This window comes from Rousettus aegyptiacus, unplaced genomic scaffold (assembly GCF_014176215.1).
Source record: "Rousettus aegyptiacus isolate mRouAeg1 unplaced genomic scaffold, mRouAeg1.p scaffold_m13_p_1, whole genome shotgun sequence".
In the NCBI taxonomy this organism is placed as follows: Eukaryota; Metazoa; Chordata; class Mammalia; order Chiroptera; family Pteropodidae; genus Rousettus; species Rousettus aegyptiacus.
The window spans coordinates 90,847,780-90,863,320 of record NW_023416284.1 but is presented as its reverse complement, the minus strand read 5'-3'; the positions used below and the strand labels follow the sequence as shown (position 1 = coordinate 90,863,320).

The 15,541-nt window shown below is 37.8% G+C and overlaps 1 protein-coding gene across 1 annotated transcript in view; it reads left to right on the top strand.

Annotated features, from left to right (window-relative positions):
• TSBP1 (testis expressed basic protein 1) overlaps positions 1-15,541 on the top strand; it is a 78,417-nt gene that overhangs the window by 10,843 nt on the left and 52,033 nt on the right. The gene's annotated exons all lie outside the window — the stretch shown is intronic.

Sequence of the window (15,541 nt, the reverse complement as noted above, 5' to 3'; positions counted from 1 at the left end):
ATAGATATAGATAATATTGTAGTAACTATGTATGATACCAGATGGGTACAAGACTTATTTGGGTGAACATTTTGTAAGGTATATAAATGTTTAATCATCGTTGTTGAAAACCCTGTTCGAAAAGCTGTTCCATTTGTTGTGACTACCGTCTGTCATGACAGTGGGTTTTCTCAAACATATTTTATGTGAGCTCACTGGTTATCATTTTTTTTGAGTTCCTTATACACTCTCAGCTATGCAATAAGCCTATTATAGATTTCGTTGGTCAGTTTTTATAACAGTTTCTGCATTCAGTTTCTTCCCTACATGAGGGGTTCATATGTGGGCTTTATACATAAACTCAACTGACCCTGAGGGTTCTACCATTACTGGATACTCAATTTCCAACCATGGTCTGGTGCAAACAGGTTGCTACCTGGAATACACTGACCAACTCTTAACCCTTTTTCTTATCTTAATTATTTTTTCTTATCTTATTGTTCTACAGGTAGATTTCACAGGTAGTGCTTTTGTGAGTCTAAAATATAGAGGAAGACTAGTCCTAAGTTCTTATAATGCATGAGATCCGTGGCCTTGATTTCTGCTCCTGATCAGGTGTTGAAAACCCAGCTTTCCAGTGAGATATGTGGATGATAAAACTTCTCATTCGCTATCAAAATTATGGGTTCCTTCTTGAAAAAGTTCTTGGAGATTTCTCTTTATAGATTTCAAGCTTAGCTTTCATCTATAAAAAATATTGTACCCAACTTTCTCAAGTGATTAGAAGAGAAGGTTAAATATCCATCTTGACAGAAAGTCCTCTTTCTCTGCCTTGACCCTTTATCTTCTAATATTCAAATATTTTCTGATTTTGTTTTCTCGTTATTCAGCATCCTCACAGGACACAAATAATTTTTGGAAAGTGGAATCCTGTGTTGAAGCAGTGATGTAGTAATAGTTTGGTATAACAACAACAGATCTTTCAAAACAAGGGGAAAAAAAGAAAGAAAACTGAAAGCAAGAGGAAGAAGAAAAGGCAGAAAGGGAAAAGAGGGAGTGAAAAAAAAGCAGCAAGATCAGAAATGAAAGAAGACACAGAGGCAGAAAAGTTTCCATGGACTGAGAAACTAGTAATACCCCCAAAATATTGCTAGCCTCTTACTAAAAGAAATTAAAAGACAGGTTATATTAGATCTTGTAATTCTACCCCAACCACAAGAGTATTACTGAGAAAATATACAAAATTTGAAATTTATAACCAACAGGCAATCTATAAATGGATACCCATCTGTCTTCCACACTGCATTGCAACTGACAGTATGAAAATGAATGTGACCCATTGCTGTCCTCTTTCCCAAAGCTCCTACCTAATATAATAGCTATAGAATCTAAATTCTGAGAAACACAGATCTCATTCTTGTTTTCTTTTCTTTTAGCACTGTCTCAATCAAGTGTTGGTAAGTACCTTTACTTTTCCTCAACTGTACTGACATTTAACCCCATTTAATTTCAAGGACATATTCCTAAACTGCCCAGACTTCTTCCACTGAGTTACAGTAAAAGCTTGAGCTTCACATTCCTCTAATTTCTTTTCCTGCATAACACAGACACCTGAATAATCAACCAACAGTACAGAAAATGAATGAAACTTTATAATGGCTTACCATGACATGTCAGCAGAAAACATTTCCAAATTACTAGGGCTCAGAAAACAAAGTAAAGAAGGAAGAGAGCAATGAGTTAGTATGAAAAATGAGATGATAATGGATATAAAATAGTATGAGAGACAAATAGTGTTATATGTCTTGAGAATTTCAAAGCTTCATGTGACTGGAGGGTAATGACGGCCTACCCTGGAGGTATCCCCAGGTCTGGCTGGTAGCAATGGAGGTGATGTCTAATTCCTACCTCTCTGAGCTGCAACCAACATTCAGGATTTGGCTCCGAGCGCTTCCCTGTGCTGATACTCTCCCTTAAAAAATGTATTGTTTTTGAGACAGACAACCACATAAACTTTTAAATTTGTGCTTATTTTTAGGAGAACAAAGGGTGAGTTCCTTTTCTATTCCCAATTTCTATTCTCTGGTGTGTCACAAGGCTAGGATCCCCTAACTGCTTAAGTTTTATTCTTTGTCCTCTTCCTTCCCCATCATTGAGCATTTGTCTGAAATTAATAAAAATTTTGGAAAATGAAAAGCCCACTTATTAAAAATAGAGGATTAAACTGTTTTAGCTGGCCAGTGATGGTTTCAGTAAAATAATATTTTCTTTAACTTAGAAATGGGAGAGGAGAAGAAAGAGCGTTGTGAAGAGAGTGCAGAATGGGAGTAAAGGAGGAGGGGAAAGTTGTAATGAAAGAAAGCAGTGTTGATTAAATCCATAGTTAAAGGAATTACAGATGAGAAAATTGGAGTTCTAGGGCAATAATTAACTTGCCCGAGGACACTTAGCTAGTAAAAGTTTAAACTAAGCTTCTAAACACGGTCTTTCGACTCCAGATTCCAAACTTGTCCAACTGCCCCAACAACACCATTAAATAGATTTAATTTTTCAATTCAAAGTATCTTTATGAAGTAAAAGTTTTCAAGGAATTTGAGAAATTATGCATATGGAAAAAATATTAGTGTAGTCCTGCTGGATGGATGAGGCCCTCTTATGAGGTCAACCTCATAGGCAACTCACTGGACTATAGTAACTTGAGAAAGAAGTTCTCAAACTAGGAACTCAAAGGGCTTGATCTTACTATTTCTCTAAGAATCTCAAATCGACCTTATCTCTGTTCTAGGCAATTTACATCTTCATAACAATCTTAGGAAGCAGATATTATAAATACTATATTTAAAATGAATAAACTTAGACATAAAAAAGTTAAAAAACTTGTGCAGGGTCACATAGCTAGTAAGTAGATAAACTAACATTCAAATCCCAGCATTGTAGCATCTGATCATCCACAGTACTTAATGAAAACTAATTAGGGTCCCCTATGTAAAAGAGCTGTGAGAATTATGTTTTTTAAACCAATTAATCCAGACTCTTATGGATTTTTAGTCTTGATCCTCAATGTCAATTTCAGGAATCATATTTAAGTCTCTTTTCTATTTCTCAATTTAGGAAAGAGGAGAGTAAGCATGTAAAAAGAAAGGAGTACATAGGGCAACTAAAGAAAGTTTAACTAATGCTAAGTCTTCCACGTTCCCTTAAGAATTTCAACCTTTACAAAGATGAAAAATAAAGTAAATAGCTGCTCTGCTCATCACCAGTTTTATACATCTTTCTGGGCCTTAACCACAGCATCAAAGCATAAGATCCTTAAAGACCAGTGACCAAACCACACCACAGGTGGCACAAAGGATTTGGAGCTCCATGGGGTGGGGAGTGTAAGGGCTTCATTCTGATGCTTCTCTTCAAAAGGGGATTAACTCGGTGGCCTTTTAAGCCATTACCCTCATGAATGTATCTGTGTGTCCATTTAGCACAGCCCACAAGGGGACTGAGCATGTTCCTGGCTGTTTTTCCACCATGAACCCTTGGTGTCCCCCCTGGTGTCCTCTCTCTCCCCTCTTTTTTAGACAGGACTTAAGTTTAGAATGTCAGCCTTTTTTGCTTTCCAGTTATCCTAGACTTTATCAGTTAGGACTGAAAGGCCCATGAATATAGGACTTCTATTTGTGAATTGAGACTCAGTGGATCATTAAAAGTTGAGCTGAAAAGAGCACTGTTAAACCCTGTCATTTTAGAGATTAGTTAAATGAGATCCCAAAAGATGATGGAAGTAATCAGACTTCACACAGCAATTTAACATGCAACACAAGGCAAATAAGACAAATGTTCAGCCTTTCTCCACTGAATACAGTGGGTTGCACTCTATAGTAGTTTGTATATTATTATTACTCATAATTATTATCATTAGAAGTTCCACAAGTCTTCCCTATGATTTACATAATAGTACAAGAGGAACACTTCAGAGATTAAGAAAAAGGACAGAAAAATGGGAGAATCAATTGTAGGTGAAAAAGTAAATTACTATTTAAAAGAATATTCCAGAAAGAACAGAAAGGGGGAAAAAAATTGTCGGTTATATAAAAAAGTGCACTTAACTTAGAATCAGAAAAATTGGAGGCTAAAACCACCTACAGTCATGTCCCGCCTTAGCCATGGGGCATACATGCTGAAACCCCCAGTAGAAACAGCAGATAGTACCAAACCCTATGTATACTGGTTTTTTGTGTGTTTGTTTTGTTTTTGTTTTACTGTACACACCTATGATAAAGTTTATAGCTTCTTTTTGGCATATCTGAATTGCCACATCACTTCTCTTGCATTTTGGGGCCATTCTTAAGTAAATTACGGGTCATTTGAATACAAGTATTGTGATACCTCAACAGTCAATCTGATAACCCAACCAACTACTAAGTGAAACAGGCGTGAAGTTTACACCACATGGATGCACTAGGCAAAGGGATAATTCATGTCTTGGGTGGGACAGGGCAGGACAGAGCAAAATTTCATCATGCTACTCAGAACAACACACAACTTAAACTTACGAATTGTTTATTTCTCAAATTTCCCATTTAATATTTTGGACTGCAGTTGACCACAGATAGCTAAAACCATGGAAAGCAAAACCATGAATAAAGGGGAGGACAACTGTATAATTTTTCGCATACATAAGCATAGAGCATCCCCTCTCTCAGCCTCAATTTTCTTTCAAAGAATTGGAACCCTTCTAACATTTCTTTTCTTTGGCTCTTGAAGCTATCACATTATGGAGAGGAGACTCTCTAAACTGAAAAGACAAAAGAAAGAAAAAGGGGTAGGGTGGAAAATAAGGTAAAAGAAAGGTGATGAATTAAATCAGAATATTGGAAGAATTGTAAACCTAAATACTCTGCTGAAAACTTTCACACTTGAATAGTGTCCAAGGGGGAAGAAGATTTGAGTCCAGCAGGTGTAGTAACCTATGTGCCTACCAGGGAATGGAGAGCTTAATGTATCCTGAGAGCACATTTTTGGAAAGACTCTAAGAAATGAGTGGATTATTTAAACCATTAACTCTGGACTGATTTAAATATTTGTTATTGTTCTTTAGTTTTACTGCAAGGATCTGTGAGTAAGTTTTTCATCCCATTTCAAAATCTGGTACTGTAGGGCTCCTGCAGTAGGCAGAGGATGTCTGCCTGTTTTATCCATTCCCTCCTATGTCAGAGTGACAGGGCTCAAGGCTTATGATTCTCCACCTTCTTTGTTAGTTATCTTATCTGTATCATGCTCACATGTCTCACCTTTCTCCCTAATACAATGAAATACCCCTTGTGCTTTCAAGCAAATTCCTCCCCTCAAGCTTTTGACCTCATCTCCCTACCCGACCTTATCTCTTCAGCAGTCATAGTTTCTCCCTTCTACATCTTTACATTTTCTTCTTCCATTATCTCCTTCTTCTTGAAGTACAGGACAGGTTTGATTTTCTTCCAGCCCAAATAGATCCTCCCTTGACTCTGTGTCTCTAACTATATCCCACCAACAAAGAAGGAAATTATGCTATTCATTTTTGCTGTGAGAGAAAAGTTATTGCTCACTCCTATTATTGGAAGTATGCATTCTTTCTCTATGAATTGAGACTAGTATAATAAGTCTACTAAAAATGACCCTTAAAATGTTTGTTTGTTAATTAAAATATTTCAAGTATATTGAGGGACAGTTGCCTAGCAGTTACACATGCAGGCTCTTGAGCCAGGCTGCCTTGAATTGCAGTCAAGCTCCTATTTACTGATGCTTTGAAAGTAGGTAAGTTATTTAATCTCTCATAAAATTTTGAATCAATTACATAACTAATTTTAACTTCCTTTAGAAAGACTAAAGGAAGTTAATGGAGAAAGTAAAAATTCAAGGCGATAAAGCTTAAATCACTCTCCAGGAACCAATTTCCATTTATTGTCAAAGCAAAATGAACACAATTTATAAATGAAGAGATGGTTGAGCAATGAGGGGCAGAAAAGTGAAGAAATCAAGAAAAATTACCCAAGAAATAGAATGGAAAATCCAGAAACAGATAATCTCAGTTGGACAGCTTTTTTCTTCTGAACTATGTACTTTAGGTAAATTTTTTCATATTGAATACTACATTCTGGTCATATTTTTGACAGTAAAATTGTTTTTTGTTCAAAGATGGAATTCAATATATCACTATTTCATGATTTTCTCTAAAAAGTATAAGAACTTCCAGGTGCTTCACAACCTGTGCAAGTTTATGAATCACGAACTTTAATTAAATGTGATCAAACCAAATACCTATTCTTAAAATAAAAATAGGATTCATTTGGCCCATCCCAGCTCAGGCCACAGCCCCTGTGATGTCAATCACATTGCCATGTTGTTGAAGTATTGCTCACCTAGATCCCTTTTTCTCAAAGTAGAGTTCCCAAATTAGTGACCCACTAGCCCAGTGCCATCTGTAGAAGTGTTCTGGCCAACTAGCATAGAGTTATTTTATTTATTTTTATTTTTTTATTTTTAATTTTTTTTGACATTCAATATTGTTTTATATTAGTTTCAGGTGTACAGCATAGTGGTTAGATATTTATATATTTTATGAAGTGATCCCCCAATTAGTCTAGTACCCACCTGGCACTATACCTAGTTATTACAATATTATTGACTATATCCTCTATGCTGTACTTTACATTCTCGTGACTTTTTTGTAACCACCAATTGTACTTCTTACTCCCTTCACCTTTTTCACCCAGCTCCCAAACTGCCCTGCCTCTCTGGCAACCATTGGTTTATTCTCTGTATCTATAAGTCTGTTTCTGTTTTGTTTGCTCATTTATATTGTCCTTTAGATTCCACATAGAATGGAAATCATGTGGTATTTGTCTTTCTTTGTCTGACTTATTTCACTCAGACTAATACCCTCTATACCCATCAACAGGTGATTGGATAAAGAAGATATGGTACATATATAAAATGGAATATACATAAAAAAAGAATGAAATCTTACCATTCGCATTATTTTATTTATTTTATTTTATTTTTATTTTATTTTATTACTTCAAGTATACAGTACATTGGTTACACATTTATATAGTTTATAAAACGATCCTCCCCTAGTTACTCTTTCTCTCCTCTGGCTCTCCACCAAGCCATTACATTAATGCTAACTGCATTCCTTATGCTGTGCTCCCTATTCCCATGATCATCTATCAACTACTAATTTACTTCTTTAACCCTTCATCCCATTAAACCAGCTCCCCAACTCCTTCCACTCTGGCCATCACCAGATAGTCCTCTACATTTGTGAGTCTGTTTTTGATTAGTTTCTTCTTTTTGTTCTTTAGATTCTGCATATGTGAAATCATATGGTATATCTCTGTCTGACTTATTTCACCTAGCATAATAACCTCTAGGTCCACCCATGTTATTGCAAATGGTAGGATTTCATTTTTTTAATGGCTGAGTAATACTTCATTGTATATATGAATCATAACTTTTTATCTATCGTCTGTTGATGGGCATTAGGTGGCTTCCATATCTTGGCTATTGTAAATAGTGTTTCCATGAACCCAGGGAGCATAGATCTTTACAAATTATTGCTTTGGTTTTCTTTTAATAAATACCCTGAGGTGCAAATGTTAGGTCAAAAGGTATAACCATTTTTAATTTTTTGAGGAAACTCCAGACTATTTTCCATTTACCAATTTGCAATCTCACCAACAGTGTATAAGAGTTCCCTTTTCTCCACATCCTCACTAACACTTGTTCTTTGATTTATTAACGATAGACATTCTGATGGGTTTGAGGACATACCTCATTGTGGTTTTAATTTGCATTTCTCTAATGATTAGTGACCTTAAGCATCTTTTCATATGTCTATTGGCCATCTGTATTTCCTCTTTGGAGGAATATCTGTTGAGGTCTTCTGCCCATTTTCTAATTGAATTTTTTGTCATTCAGTTGTATGAATTCTTTAAATATTTTGGATATTAATCTCTTATCAGATGTATCATAAGTGAATATCTTTTCCCATTCAGTAGGTTGTCTTTTTGTTTTGTTAATATTTTCCTTAGCTGTGCAAAAACTTTTTAGTTTGATGTAGTCTCACTTGTTTATATTTTCTTCTTTTTCCCTTGCCTAAAGAGATATATCTGAAAAGAAATTACTGTTAGCAATATTAGAGAGTTTACTGCTTGTTTTCTTCTAGAAGATTTATGATTTTGGATTGCATTTAAGTCTTTAATCCAATTTGCGTTTATTCTTATATATGGTGAAAGAAGGTGGTCTAGTTTCTTTTTTTGTGCATGTATCTGTCCACTATTCCCAGCACCATTTATTGAAGAGACTGTCTTTACCCCATTGTACATTCTTCCCTCCTTTGGCATATACTAGGTGAGCATAGAGGTATGGATTTATTTCTGGGCTCTCTAATCTGTTCCATTGATGAATGTATCTGTTTCTATGCTAGTACCATGCTGTTTTGATTACTATAACCTTATAGTATAGTCTGATATCAGGTATTGTGATATCTACAACTTTGTTCTTCTTTCTCAAGATTGCCATGGCTATTTGGGGGTATTTTATGGTTTCATATACATTTTAGGGTTCTTTGTTCTAGCACTCTGAAAAATGCCATTGGTTATTTAATAGAGATTGCATTGAATCTATAAATTGCATTGGGTAGGATGGCTATTTTAATGATATTGAATCATTCCGCCCATAAGCACAGTATATGCTTCCATTTATTTGTCTCTCCTTCCATTTCTTTTGTCAGTGACTTACAATTTTCTGTGAACAGATCTTTACCTCCTTGGTTAATTTGATTCCTAGATATTTTATTGTTTTTCATGCAATTGCAAATGGGATTATTTTCTTAATTTCTTTTTCTGAAAGTTCATCATTAATGTACAAAAATGCCACTGATTTCTGAATATATATTTTATATTCTGTTACTTTACTGAATTCATTGATCAATTCTAACAGGTTTTTTTTTGGTGGAATCTTTAGAGTTCTCTATATATAGTATCATGTCATCTGCAAATAATGAGTTTCACTTCTTCTTTCCAATATGGATATGTTTTTTTTCTCTTTGTTATCTGATTACTGTGTCTAGGAATACAGGGTTGAAGAGGGGTGTTGAAAGTGGGCATCCTTGTCTTGTTCCTGCTCTTAAGGAAAACAGTTTTAACCTTTCCCCATTGAATATGTGTTAGCTGTATGTTTGTCATATATGGCCTATATTATATTGAGGTATGTTCTCTCTATTCCCACTTTGCTGAGAGTTTTTATCATAAGTGGATGCTGGATTTTGTCGAACCCTTTTTCTGCATCTACTGAAATGATCATGTTGTTTTTATCTTTTAATCTGTTAATGTAGTATATCACATTGATTTGCGATATTGTACCAACTTGCATCCCAGGAATAAATCCAACTTGATCATGGTATATGATATTTTTGATGTATCGCTGAATTTGGTTTGCTAATATTTTTTTGAGGATTTTTGCATCAATGTTCATAAGAGATATTGGCCTATAGTTTCTTTTTTGTAATGCCTTTGTCTGGTTTTCAGATCAAGGTAATGGTGGTCTTATAAAAGGAGAGCCTTCCCTCTTCTTGAATTTTTCAGAAGAGTTTGAAAAGAATAGGAATTAATTCTTTAAATGTTTGGTAAAATTCACCTATAAAGCCATCTGGTCCGGGACTTTGTTTTTTGGGAAATTTTTGATCACTAATTCAATTTCATTGGTTGTAATCAGTCGGTTCAGATTTTCTGTTTACCTCTTGACTCAGTCTTAGGAGATTGTATGTTTCTATAAATGTGTCCATTTCTTCCAGATTCTCCAGTTTATTGATATGTAATTGTTCATAGTATTTTCTTATGATCCATTGTATTTTTGTGAAGTCCGTGGTTATTCCTCCTCTTTCATTTCTGGTTTTATTTATTTGAGTCCTCTCTCTTTTTTCCTTGATGAGTCTGGTTAAGGGTTTGTCAATTTTGTTTATTCTTTCAAAGAACCAGCTCTTGGTTTCATTTATCTTTTCTATTGTTTTCCTAAACTTTATTTCATTTATTTCCACTCTAATCTTTATTATCTCCTTCTTTCTATTCACTTCAGGCTTTGTTTGCTGTTCTTTTTCTAGTTCTTTTAATTGTAAGTTTAGATTATTTGAGCTTTTTCTTGTTTCTTAAGGTAGGCCTGTATTGCTATAAATTTCCCTCTTAGGACTGCTTTCACTCTGACCCATACATTGAGTTGTTGTGTTTTCATTTTCATTTGTTTCTAGGTATCTTTTGATTTCTTCCTTGACCTCATGTTAACCCATTCATTGTTTAGTAGCATATTATTTAGCCTCCATGTGCTTATGTATTTTCCAGTGTCTCTCTCTTTTTTTTTTTTTTTTTTTTTGGTTGATTTCTAGTTTCATACCATTGTGATCAGAGAAGATGGTTGATATGATTACAATCCTCTTAAATTTATTGAGATGTGTTTTGTGTCCTAACATGTTGTATAACCTGAAAAATGTTCCATGTGCACTTGAGAAGAATGTGTATTTTGCTGCTTTGGGGTGAAAAGCTTTGAAAATATCTGTTAATCCATCTGATCTAGTGTGTCTTTTAAGCTCATTGCTTCTGTTGATTTTTTGCCTGGAAGATCTGTCCATTGTTGTCAATGTGGTGTTAAAGTCTCCTACTAAGAGTGTATTACTGTTGATCTCTCTTTTTATGTCCATCAATAATTGCTTTATGCATGTTGGTGCTCCTATGTTTGGTGTGTATACATTTACTAGGATAATGTCCTCTTGGCTCTTATAGCCCTTGTTTCAAAGTCTGTTTTGTCTGATATAAGTATCACTGCCCCTACCTTTTTTTTTTTTCATTTCCATTTGTGTGAAATATCTTTTTACATCCCTTTACTTTCAGTCTCTGAGTGTTATTTGATCTGAAGTAGGTTCCTTGTAGACAACATGTGCACGGATCTTTTTTTCTCATCCATTCAGCTACCCTATGTCTTTTGATTGGAGCACTTAAATCCATTTTCATTTAAAGTGATTACCGATAGGTACCTAGTTACCACCATTTTTATTATTCGTATTTGTTCTTTCTTTTTTCTTTTTTACCATTTCTCTTTCTGTAAAAGTCTCTTTTACATTTCTTGTAATACTGCCTTATTGGTGATGAATTCCTTAAGCTTTTCTCTGTCTGGGAAGCTCTTTATTTCACCTTCCATTTTAATCAAAATTCTTGTTGGATAGAGTATTCATGGTTGTAGTTTCTTGTTTTTAAATATTTTAAATATTTCTTGCCAGTCCCTCTGGCCTGCAGAGTTTCCATTAAGCAACAAAGGAACGGGTCAAAAGAACAGAGACTCATGGTCATGAACAATACATTAGTGGTTACCAGAGGGTAGGGGGGAGAGTGAAGGAGGGAAGTAGATGGGGTAAAGGGGGTCAAATATGTGATGACAGAAAGAAATCTAACTGTGGGAGATGAACTCACAGTATAAACATATATGCCTTACTGTTAAAATGTATAGCTGAAATTTATTGGATTTCATTAACCCATATCACCATAAAGATAAATAAATAAATAAACAAACAAGTAGCTTGTAAGTAACTCGCTGCCTTTCTCTTGCTGCTTTTAAGATTCTCTCTTTGTCTTTGAGTTTTGTTCTTTTAATTATGATGTGCCTTGGTGTGGATCTGTTTGAATTCCTCTTGTTTGGGACTCTCTGTGCTTCCTCAACTTGTATGTCTAATTCCTTTGCCAGGTTAGGGATATTTTCTGTCATTATTTCTTCAAATAGATTCTCAATTGCTTGCTCTCTCTCTTCTCCTTTGGGTACTCCTATCATCTGGATATTGTTGTAGTTCATGTTGTCCCAGAGGTCTCTTAAACGATCCTCATTTTTAAAAATCGTTTTTTCTCTTTGTTGTTCTGATTTGGTGTATTCTGCTACCTTATCTTCCAGTTCACTGATTTGATCTTTTGTTGAATCCTTCTAGTGTATTCTTCATTTCTATTATCATATTCCACATTTCTATCTGGTTCTTTTTTATGGTTTCTCTTTCCTTTGTTATGCTTACTATCTCTCTTTTGAGGTTCTCATTGTGCTCCACCATTCTCCCCTTAAGTTTGTTGAGCACCCTTATAACCATTATTTTGACTCGGTCTCTGGTATATTGCTTGCCTCCATTTCATTTAGCTTATTTTCTGGAGTTTTCTTCTGTTGTTTCATTTGTGGCATGTTTCTTTGTTTTCTCATTTTATTAGCCTCTCTCTGTTCTTTCTATATGTTAGGAATATTTTTTTTCATCTCTCAGCCTTAGCTAGATGACTTTATGTGAAAGATGTCCTGTGTGGCCCAGTGGTGCACTCTCCCTAATCCCTTATGCCAGGGCTCTGGAAGTGATCTTTGTGTGGGTTGTGTGTGATCTTCTGTTGTCACTAAGCCTTTTTTGTTGTTAGTACATCAGTGGACAGGATTAATGATCAGGCTGACTAATTGTGGGAATTGGCTGCACCCACAGAGTAAGAGTTGCTCTGTGGGGTGTGATCCCACTGAGTGGGATTTGCCCTAACAGGCTTGTGAACTTGTTGAGACCACCCTTTGTGTGTACCACTTATGGAAATAGTCTGGAATTGCTCTATTGTAGTCTAGTGCCAGCCTCCAGGTGAGCTGGAGCCCCGTGGGAGGGCTCCTCAGTAGGCCAAGGTCAGCTGCTGCCTTTGATTGCTCAGGGTTACCTGTGGGAGCTAAAAAGCAAATCTATGTTGAATCTATAGGAAGCGGAAGAGGCAACACTGTTGGTAGCAGGCCAGTTATCCCCCATCCTTGACCCAAGGCAGTTTAGTGGAGGGACCAGATTTCCTCAAGGTCTGACACTGCCTGTCAGTTGCCTTAAGTAAACTGGAAGAGCCTCTGGGTGATATGTGTGTAGGATGGTGAAGGGACCCTGGGAGTTTCCTGGATCTATTGAGTAAATTTCCCCCTGCCACTGCAGTGTCCGTTTACATGCCAGAGCTGTCTCTGTGTCTCCCTCTACAAGTTTCTAATCATAGCAAGGTCAGCTGCTGCCCACCTCAGGCCTGCAAACACTTAAGCTCTGTTTAAGAATTACAGAAGCTCATGGCTGTGAGTTTGTGGCCTGTCACTGAATGCTCCTCCCAGATGAATGGGCTTTGCGTGGGTCCCATGAACTGAGTGTTATTTTTGCTGTTGTAGTCATGACCCAAGGAAAGGACAGGATGGGATTGGGTTGCCTAGGAGCAGGCTTGCCACACGTAATTTGTGGGTTAGGTGTGGCGTTGTCTCAGTGAGGCACAGCGCTGTCAGGCCTATTCAGCACCAGATTCACTTCCAGTTCGGGACTGCGGGCTCCCACCAAAGTCAGATATCACTGCATGACCTACTGTCATCTGTAACGGGTCCACAAAACCCCTGAGATCTGCCCAAGCGATACTGCATTTCGCCACTTATTCCCTGAATTCTGCTCACTTCACTGGCTGAGATCTGTTGACTATGTAGTATGCTCCATCCCAGGGCAGGATCAGCTGCCTATCAACATGCCGCGGGCACTTTGTATATCAGATGGGGCAGGATTTCAGGGAGTCAAGGGCTGTCAGGCCAATAGCCTCAGTTTTCTACAATTTCTGTGTCTACATGTTTCCACAGTAGTTAAGAACACAGGAAGACAAGCTGCTCTCTGGGGTGGTTTCATAGACCCCTGCGATCCCCTCAAAAGATATTGCAGCTCATACAGGCAGCAATGGTCTGCCCACAACTGTTTTCCCCAAAATCCGCTCACTGTGCTAGCCAAAGTCTGTAGCCTGTGCCCAATGCACAATCCCAGAGAAAAGCAGTGTGGGGGAGGCTGCCTATCAATGAGCTACAGGCACTTCGTGGCTTGCACGAAGCAGGATCTCATGGAGACAAGGACCATTAGGCCAACACAGGCTCAGTTTTGCTGCAACATCTGTGCCCAGGAGTTCTCACTGTAGTCACAGATCACAATGAGACCAGCTGCCATCTGGGGTGGTCCCCCAAACCTCTGTGATCCCCTAACGCAATATTGCAGCTGTTGCAGGCAGCAGAGGTCTGCCTGCAACTGATTTCCCTGTAGTGCTAACCCTGCTACCCATAGCTTGTTGCCAGTATGGATTGAGAGATTAGGAGTGGGAGAGGGGCGGTTGACTGTCCAATGGGCCACCTGGGGCTATTTGTGGGTTGAGTGGGGCAGGGTCTCAGGGAGACAATGGTCATCAGGGGCTCAGGGAGATTAATACAGCCTCAGTCTTAAGGCAACTTTGGTAACTAGATCACAGCAAGACCAGCTGCTATCTGAGACTGGCCCACAGATCCCTGAGATCTGCTCAAGTTCGTTTTGGCAGCAGTGATCAGCCTGAAACTGTCTCAAAATGAGCACTCACAGTGCAGGCTACCAGCTGCAAATGTTTAGCCCTGAATAGGTGCAAGGCTTGGCAGCCATCCATAAACAAAACTCCAGGGCAATCTGCAGGTTGGATGGGGTGGGCTGGTCTCCTCAGGCCAGCACTTCCTAATGGTTCTGTGGGAGGAGTCTGCAAAGTCAAGCTGATGTGGTCTATAGATTGCCCTATAGGGGGCCACAACTGAGCCAAAATGGTGGCTGCCCTTCCAGCCCTCGTTCTGGCGCCAGGTAATTTAGACTTCCCCAGTATGAATCCTGAGCAAGCATCTGACCCACCACTGATGCCCCAGGTGAGTGTCCGCAGGCAAGAGGCCCTAGCAAGGGCCCTTCAAAGGAGCATCAAACGTTTCAATCTCTTTCCATCTCACCCAGACAGCCAGAATTTCCTCTAATTCCTACAGAGTTGTTGGAAACTCCTCTTCCTGGGCTGGGACCCTGGGCTGGGGAGCCCCCAAATGAGGCCAGGACCCCCTTCTCCTTCAGGGGAGCCTCTGCAGTTCACTCTCCCTCTCGGTGATCCTCCACCATCCACAGGTGTAGGTCCAGCCCAATTCATGATTTTGCCCCTCCTATAGACTTCAATGTGGCTCCTCCTTTATCTTATCAGACGTATGCGTTATGATCAGCTAAACTTCAGGTAATTCTCCACGTTCACTAAAATAAATTTGGCTGTAATTTCAATCTTCACCTGGAAGGAGGCAAACCATGCTTTTACCTAGTCTGCCATCTTCCCAGCTCTTACTCCATTTTCATTATTTAAAATTTTGAATTTGAATGCTTCTAGATAAGGAGTGTCCTTTTAAAATGGCCAATTTTCCTACTATCCCCTATAACTGACAAATTCACTATTCACAAGCTTTGCTGGGCCCCTGACGGCAACTTGAGTTTGTGACCCCCACAAAGACAACCAGTATTTCTGTCCAGTATGAAAAATATGTTACTCTCTGAGAAATGCTTCTGATATTTTCATTAGGAAGATTATCCACAGAAACCATGTCCTTGATCCAAAGACACATAATACTTAGTATTTTGGCAGTATATGCAAGTCTAAGTTTTTTAGCTGCTTCTCCACTCTGAAAGTCAATAAGTGAATACCTTTGTCCTGCTTATTTGTCTTCAGCT